This window comes from Lagopus leucura, unplaced genomic scaffold, assembly GCF_019238085.1.
Source record: "Lagopus leucura isolate 7727_CA_CO unplaced genomic scaffold, USGS_WTPT01 Super-Scaffold_100012, whole genome shotgun sequence".
Lineage (NCBI taxonomy): Eukaryota > Metazoa > Chordata > Aves > Galliformes > Phasianidae > Lagopus > Lagopus leucura.
Window position 1 is genome coordinate 19790706 of NW_024962267.1, and position 8440 is coordinate 19799145.

Sequence of the window (8440 nt, forward strand, 5' to 3'; positions counted from 1 at the left end):
CTCAAGGCTTTAAGACTGGCTGCTGCTTGCAGCCTCAAAAAAGGCCTCTTGAAAGGTGAATGGGACTGTGGCTGGTGGCATTTAATGCGTTTCACATGGCAGGCTCATTAAGATGCCACACAGCAATGCAGATGTTTGCTGTGCATCTTGTTGTATTACAAAAAGGTACGTCCCTGAGCAGTGGTAGGAAGGATGCACCTACTGTGAGAGCAGTGCCTTTCTTTGCAGTGCAAAGCTGCAGTTCATAGGGACGGCAGGCAGGTCTTTGGGGTGAGAAGGACTTTGCCTGACAGCTTGCCAGAACTTGGGCTTGCATCTGAAATCTGATATGTAGCAGCATGCAGCGACGAGGTTCTGCTAACGTTAAACACACAGTTGGTAATGAACATGGTTGTGCTTCAGGGAAGTGCAGCAGCAAGGGAGAGCAATGCTTCTGTAGCACAAAGCAAAACCCTTCTCTGTCTGCTAAAAATGGTCATCTTTGTGTGTGGTCACTAAACAGAAGTGCTGATCCTGTCAATATAAGGCAGAAGGCCCTTGGGATGCACCTTCCTGGCATCAAAGCCCAGCACTGCAAACCAGCCAACCTTCCCTGTTTTATCTCCGTATTAAACCTGACAAAATCATGAGGTTGGTTTAAGGGCTGTGTCTGCAGATCTAACATCCTCCTTCAGGAACCTGTAAGTCTCCTCACTGGGAGGATGATAATGCTAGAGTGGTTTTCTGTGTGTCCTCCTCATTCTGTTTCCTCTTTTAATGGCTTTCTCACTAGTGCCTTTTCCTACAAGAAAGTGTTATGCTCCCCAGCAAACAAGATCAATGGATGGCCATGATATTTTTTTATGCGGGGGAAGGAAACATTGCTTGCCTGGTTGACAAGGCTCTCCTTTCCTGCTCTGCTCTCTCATCAGCTTAGCCTGTAAATTGGCAGCCCTCCAGGCTTTAATTTCTATTTAGCTACTGTGTTTTGACATTGCCGTGCAGTGACAAATGTTGTGCTCCTTGTGAAGCTGGTGGCTTCTGATGAACTCTTTCAAGTCCTACATTGACAGGTGGGTTCCTGGGGTTTAACTTGCCCATCAGTTTTCCCTTTGTTAACTACCAGATGGCACTAGAAAACACAGAGGAAAAGCATGATGGAACATCTAATGACCTGTAATGTCACTGAAAGTACCAGAGAGTGATGTTAGTATAGGGCTGCCTCAATGACTAACACATTTGTGCTAGGATTGAAGCTTAAATCAGTGTGCTAGCCCTTAGGAGGGCATATGTGCACCATGCAATGTTGAGCAGGCTTTCCTGAGCAAAGCCTCGCTCCTCTCCCTTTGCAGAGCTGCTTGCTGCCTGCAGCCAGGTGCGGGCAGCAGAAAGGGGGTAGGCCTGAAGGCTGAGGGCTGTAGCCTGAATTCTTGCTAACCTGTCCCAGCCAAGTGCTTTTATGTACTTACGGCTTCTAATCATGTCTCGGAGACAGAGCTTTAAAGGTAGAGTCGGCTATTTCCAAACTGCAGTTTGAAAGCAGTGTTATATGTAGCTGTTTTTTTATTACTAGCAACTTCAGCAGCTGAAATTGGACCCCAGAGCTTCAAAGCAGCTGCTCAGCTGAGGAAGTGCTGCTGAATAAAAGCTCCCCGCTCTGCTACCCTCCCCCTGCTTTTCTACACTACCAGCTGTGTGAGCCCAGCAGCAAGGAAGAGAGTTTGGCCTTGAAGTGAATCTAAAGAGGAAAGAGAGAAGAGGAGAGGTGGAGTTAGCAACAGCAGCCTGCAGCATGGGAAGATGAGAAAGCAGAAGCAAAGAGACAGATGCTTGAATCTCTGTGTGGGTGAGCTCTGAGGAGCAAGGTCTGAATAGAGGGGAGGGCCAAGGAGTTTAAAGAGTGAACACACTCAGTGCAAAGGCAGGGATTGTGTTCCTTTCTCTTTCTGGAGGATCAATCGAAGGCAAAAGGTAAGGGGGACAAGGAGGAAGCGAGTGAAATCAGTGCCAAATTCCAGTTACAATATGAACATTTAACAAACAAGGACTGTGAAGTGGGAAGAAATGCTGACATCTTCCAGTGTAATGCAGAAAGTAAGGAAAAATAAAGAGGTACATTAGAGTATGGTAGGCACGATAGTCCCATTTTGTGACAACCTGGTTGTGTAGCTCTGTGCAGCTCTCACTGGCAATACTTCTCTTAACCCCTAATGCAGCTATTAGTGCAGTGTCAAGCATTATGGTCTTTCAGAGGATGAAACTAGCTGGCAAATACAAATACATTTTTTTACTTTTTTTTTTTTCTTTTGAACATGGATTTAGCAAAAACCTGGAGACAAGAGGATGGTATTTACCTTTGATAGCACTGCTGGCTTCTGCTGAGAAATGTGGCTTTTAGCTAGGTTTAAGAGATTCAGGTTGAAGCTTGAGGCAAACAAATCAGAACCATCTCTTAAATACACGGAGTAAAAACCATCAGTTCCCTTTGAGATGCTGCAAATGACTGGATTGCTTCTTGTCCTGAAGTCCCAGAGGGGATGGAAATTAGGGAGCAATCTTGTTACCTCTTAGGGTAATGCCATAGCCAGTCTGCAATCCCATTCTGTCAGAAGTGCTGCTGTGATACAGGCAACTGCTCCCCTGCTCCTACTTTTCCTTTTCATCCTACTTTTCATAGAGCAGTATTTGCCCCCGTGGGAACTGGGGAACACAGAAGCAGCTGGCTCAGCTTTTCCATGGTGGTGAAGCAAGCACTCAGCGTGGGGTCCTGTGCCTCAGCCAGCATCTTACCACGAAGACATTTTTATCTGATGCTTGTAAGGCTAGTAATAGGTTTGGGGTTGAGTGGTTGTTGGAAGTGAGTGCTCAGGGGGCTGGGGCCACTCTCTTGTCATGCTGTGGAGCAGCCATGAATACAGCCCCTCCAGTCCAGCTGTATCAAGCTGGGGTTACCAAACCCATGACTGCTTTGGTAATTCTGGGTAACCACGGTGCTCTGCTTACCCTTTCTTTCCTTTGGCAATGGCAACAGACCAGTGACTCACTGAAAGAAAATACCAGTGTTTCTTTAAGGATTTTGAGGATTTAATGTGTCTCTGGATTATTTTGTTCTGTCAGGCAGGTACTCCTGAGGTGTTAATAGGAAGGGGCTAAACCTCTCTCTTATTATTTTAGTGTTTTAACTGAGGAGTAGAGAGACAAGTTAGTGTTGAGAAGTCAAAGATAATGGGACTTTAAGGTGCACAGTGCTAGCGAAGCCATGAGCATCCTTTTGGAAGAAGGTTAGCTTTTTACTAGCTTGGTAGTGGGGTGGGAGAGCCTGGGGAGATCTGAACAGCATGAATGGCCTCAAGTTACACCAGGGGAGATTCAGGCTGGACGTTGGGAGGAATTTCTTCTCTCAAAAAGTGGTCAGGTGTTGGGTGGCACTGCCTGGGGATGTGCTGGAGTTGCCTGGAGGTGTTTAAGAAATGTTTAGATGTTGTACTGAGGGACATGGTTTAGTAGGAGAATATTGGTGATAGGTAGATCGTCGGACTGGGTGATCTTGGAGGTCTTTCCACCCTTGGTGATTCTCTGATTCTATGAGCTGGTCCTGGGAGGTGGACTCCAGACTGCAAAGCTGCCAGCTGGAGGGTGTGAGGAATGTGGACGGATCTCTGCATTAGCAGAAGGAAGCAAAGCCGTTCCTTCGTCTAGGTACAGCTGTATATTTTCCCCTTTTTAGCAGTGAGTTCTATTTTCAGAAAGGCTTGCTGTCCCTTGTGGTTTATCTGTTTGGTAGGTGGTAGACACAATAAACCAAAACATATTACTTTCTTCTCGCTTCCTGGAGCCTGTGTATTACAGTCTCCGGGAGCAGAGTAACTAAGCTGTAAGATCTGCTTTCAACATACTGAAACTGTAGGCTTACTTTTAATGTGGCTGGCTTAAAAGCAGCACAGTTTTCTTTCTGCCTTGTCTAGTGGCAGGACGCCAGGCCCTCCCAGATTCTGACTGTGGTTGTGGTGGCTTTTGGAATTACAGAATAAATCTCCATTTTTCCTTTCCAGCTCTTCCTTGGGGAACTCCTGAAAACTCTGCTCTCTGAAAGGCATGTTAGAAGCCTTAAAATGCCCCCATAAGAGTATCAAAGTGTGACGTGAGAGAATAATCTGCATAATCAGATTTTTGGTTTTGTCTGGGCTTTTTGTTCAGAAAAGGCCGCGTCCTTTGCTGAAATCTGGACTCTGACCTCTTACACCCCTTCTTCTGTTTATTTAACGTGCAAAAACAGTCTCACGCCCAAACAATCTGTGAAACCTTGTGGATTCTTGAAGTTGTGAGGGCCTGAAATAATTGATTTTAAGGCAGAGGTACTGAACGGGAAAAGCAATAATTCAATTTGACTGAAAAGGATTCAGGAGTCACTGGATTGTCTGGGTGAGGTGTTCTCTCTCCTGTGACTTCTTGTTTCTGCCAATATGTGCCATAGGTGGGTTTGCGTCATCTCTTGGTTTGCTTTGGCAGCTCACAGCTCCCTCCTTCTTTCCCCCGGTTTTATTGCTCAGTATGATGCCGTGTCCCTTCCCAGCCCATTTTACACCCCCAGCTCCTTGCTAGCAAAGCAGTATGAGAAGCAGCAAAGTCACTGGCATGGTGTAAGCACTGCTCAGCAAAGCCGAACCATTTCTGTGTTAGCAGTGCTGTTCTCGCTACAAATCAAAATCATGGTGCTGTATGAGCTACTGCAGAGAAAACGAGCTCAATCCCAACCGAAATAGAGCCCTGGGATGGAGAAAGTGGGTGATAACGGATGTTAGCAGGCTTGGTTGATAGCAGATTGTGGTAGATTCCACTAGAGGCTTTATGGGAGGTGGGCAGAGGGTACAGACCTGTGAAATATGGGTACATACAGCGTGCAGCTGAGACTGAGCCTTGCAGTTCTTTGCCCGTGAGATCTCAAAAGGCAGGTGGTGACAAGGTGATCCTGGTTCCCCACAAAAGCAGTTTGGAAATAAAACTGCAGTGTGATTGGACACAAAATTTAAGAAGCAGTAACAACGTTTTGTGCCATCTGTGGCGTGTTAGGTAATACAGTGAAAAGGGCAACCAGTATTTGACAGCTTATTGTCTCAGAGAGCCTGGGAAATGGTAAATCCAAGTTCATACTGCTGTGCTTTGCTTTGGGAGCATCGTGGAAGGTGTATGTCTTCAGAAGGAGTAGCAAAAGAGTACACAGTGCTTTCTGTAGTTGAGCATGTTTGTGAAAGTATGGCTTTTTGGAAGCCTGGCCCTGAACACAGCTCAGCTTTGAAGCTCACCCTCTGCTGCAGGTTCAGCTCTGCTTCAGTTGCAAAAACAGCATTTACTCTTTAGCTCTCTGGAGCCACGTATTTTCTTGAGAAATGTGGAGTGAGTCCTACTTACAGTAGTAACTCTGATGTGTATTAGTATAATATAAAACTTAGGCTGTCCAAAGGTTTGCCGAGGGGCGAAGCCTCCTTCTTGCTGTTACAGCTTTTTAACAAATGACCTTGGGAGGTACACCCATAAAGATTGGGTTTCCACCGCTGCAAACACCGTGCAATAGGATTTACACAGGCATCCCAATTCTGGCTGAGTTCAGTTTCCTTGTTGTAGAAGTGACCTACTTGAATATACACTGAGTAATGTAATTACCATCTGGAAACAGCTCACCTTCTGTTGCTTAATTATGTTTTCCAAGTATACTTAAGTCGATTTCAAAGGAACTGTGTTGGTTGACATACTGGGTTTCCTCTTCACTGTTGTATGAAAATTGCCATGTAATTACACTCTAATATAACGTGCGTGTATTATTATGGGGCTGTGATTTGGGTAATGTCAGTATATTTTATAAGTGTTATGTATGTTCTCCACAGAGAATCAGCAATGCCTTTAATGACAGCAGTCTTTTACAGCTATTCATTACTTTGATTCTCATACGCTTAAGGTCCATAATACTCCTTCAATCATCTTGTTAATTTTCTGGAAATTGCTCTGCTGGTTGAGGTGAGGTGTCTAATGATTGTCATCATGCTTGCAAAATAAAATTGTGCTGGTGCAGAAGCAAGGCAAGCACACTAATAACCAGCTGAAAAACTTCAGGTAGTGGCATTCTGGTACTTAAATGTGCTTCAAGGTGTTTGCTATATGTTGGTTAAAAGAAGAAATTGTCAGTAATCCCATTACTGAGTTGATACAGGTTCAATTAAATATGTTAGAGCTCCACCGGTGCACGCAGGAGCAGCAGCTCTTTATGTAATCTGTTTCTTCTGTTAGGCTTACATGAGAGGCTTGCCAGGGCACTTCTCAAAATTAAATCTAGCCTAAAAGGATGAAGCACCTCTGGAGATTACCTTTGTGTGGATTACTTTCCTAAATAGGCAGTGACCCCAGAGGGGCAATGGGAGGAGCTCTTCAGTCCTCTGCTGTGATGAAAATGTGTGGCACTAAAAACCTTACGTGTAATTTTTGCATTGCTAATCTTGGTGCCAGACTTAAAGGAGAGTTTTGTCTTTTTTTTTTTTCCCTCCTCCATGATGCTTAACCTGCTATGTGATTTCCCTGCTCTTAACATGTTGCATATCAGCCCCTTTTCCTGGTGAGCAGATTGCTTTTTTCCTCTGTGCTTTATTTCTCAGCAGTGTGTCACTGCCTGCTTTGGTGCAGGTGTGGAGCCAGCTGTGATCCTTACTTGATTCAGCTTAGGTGCTTATGTATTGTCATCTTCTGTATGCTCATATTTCAATACAGTTCTGTGCTGAATTCCTTTGCCTCTCTGCGTCTGGGAGAAGAACACAGTGGCAATGCAGTACCAGCAAGATTCTACAGTGAAGAAGGCGATGAATTTTAATGTAACACAGAAAGAAAAGTATTACAGAAAACAGAACCTCTAATTCATTAGAGGATTTGCATTTCTTTTTAATATGCTTTTTGACTTGCTGGACCACTGCACTGTAGAGATAACTAAAAACTGTACTGTAGCGTGTCTAAGTGCTGCTCATTGAGATAGCAGTGCTAGCTCTTGCTGTCCTGTCCTCTCTGAGTCCCAGAGATCCATGGCTGAAGAAATAAGTTGCAAAGAGAGAGATGGGGATTTGCCAAGACCTTTTGCAGCAACTACTATGTGATGACTGATAGTGAATTGCCTGGGAAGGGCTTTCTGAGCAGCACAGTTCCTGGAATTTAGAACTGTACTGTCTTATTTTCATCCTTCCAGATTTCTGTGGCACATCTTGTGTAAATGAAGATGTTCTTGGAAAAATAAATCTCTAGTTATGTCTTTGTGCTAATGAAAAAATGCTACTCTTGCCATATATTCCTGAATTTAGCCAAACTGAAGTGACTGGACACAACAACCTCATCTGCTTCTGAGCTGTGCAGAGCCAAAGAAGATGAAACTGAGTAGGACTGAGCCATGCAGAAAGTGCATTTTTATCATGAATTGAAACATCTGTATGTGGCTTTGGCTCAGTGCTATGCAGACAGAATGAAACTGGCTGTGAAGAGGACAAAGAGCTTGTCACAAACACGTGTGATTGTTTTGTGATGCTGCACAGCAAGGGCAATGGCTTTGCTGACACTGGGCCAGACAGCTGCGTCAGTTGCTTTTCTGCAAACATGCAGCTAATATCATTAATGTCATAATATCATTACAAGCTTCTGTGTGGTTGCACTGCTGTTTTTATACTGTTCTAGTCACAGTTCAGGCACCAGGCAGATGCAAGTCAGACGTTCATTGTCTTGCTGGCTGCACACAGCTGTGTGCCTGTTTGGAGCTGGGCAGAATATAGCAAGGGATCCTTGGCAGCATTGTCATTATTTTCCTGCCTCTTACTCCTGTAAGGCCAGTTACTGTCTGTCTTGCATCTTCTCTGTACCAATTTCATCTCTCATAAGACTGCAAAGATTGGTTAATTAATATCTTTTAGTCTTAAATCTCTTGGGAAACTGTCCTTAGGGACACAGGAACAGAATTGAGCTGGCAGTTCTTTAAAGGACATGCTCTGAGAGCACAGCAACTCTCCATCTTCCACCAAAGAAATCACATAGAAGAGGCTTCCCTTGCTGGGAAACCAGCAAGGCTGAACAAAGACCTGCTGGTCAAACTGGGGGATAAGAAGGAAATGCAGAGGCAGTGGATGCAGGGATGTGGTGCCTGGTAAGAATACAGGGATGCCGTCTGTATGTGCAGAGATGGATGCAGGAAAGCCAGAGTGCAAATGGAACTGAACTTGGTGAGTTATGTGAAAAATAACAAGAAAATATTCTATGGGTATGTTGAGAAGAGACAGGGAAATGTATTCTCTCTGATAAATGAGAAGGGAGAAAACGCTTCTACAGACATGGAGAAGACTGAGATACTCAACGAATTCTTTGCTGGGGAAGATCATGGAGCAGATCCTCCTGGAAGAGATGTCAGTGCACATGTGAGATGAGGAGGTGAGACAGTCTGCAC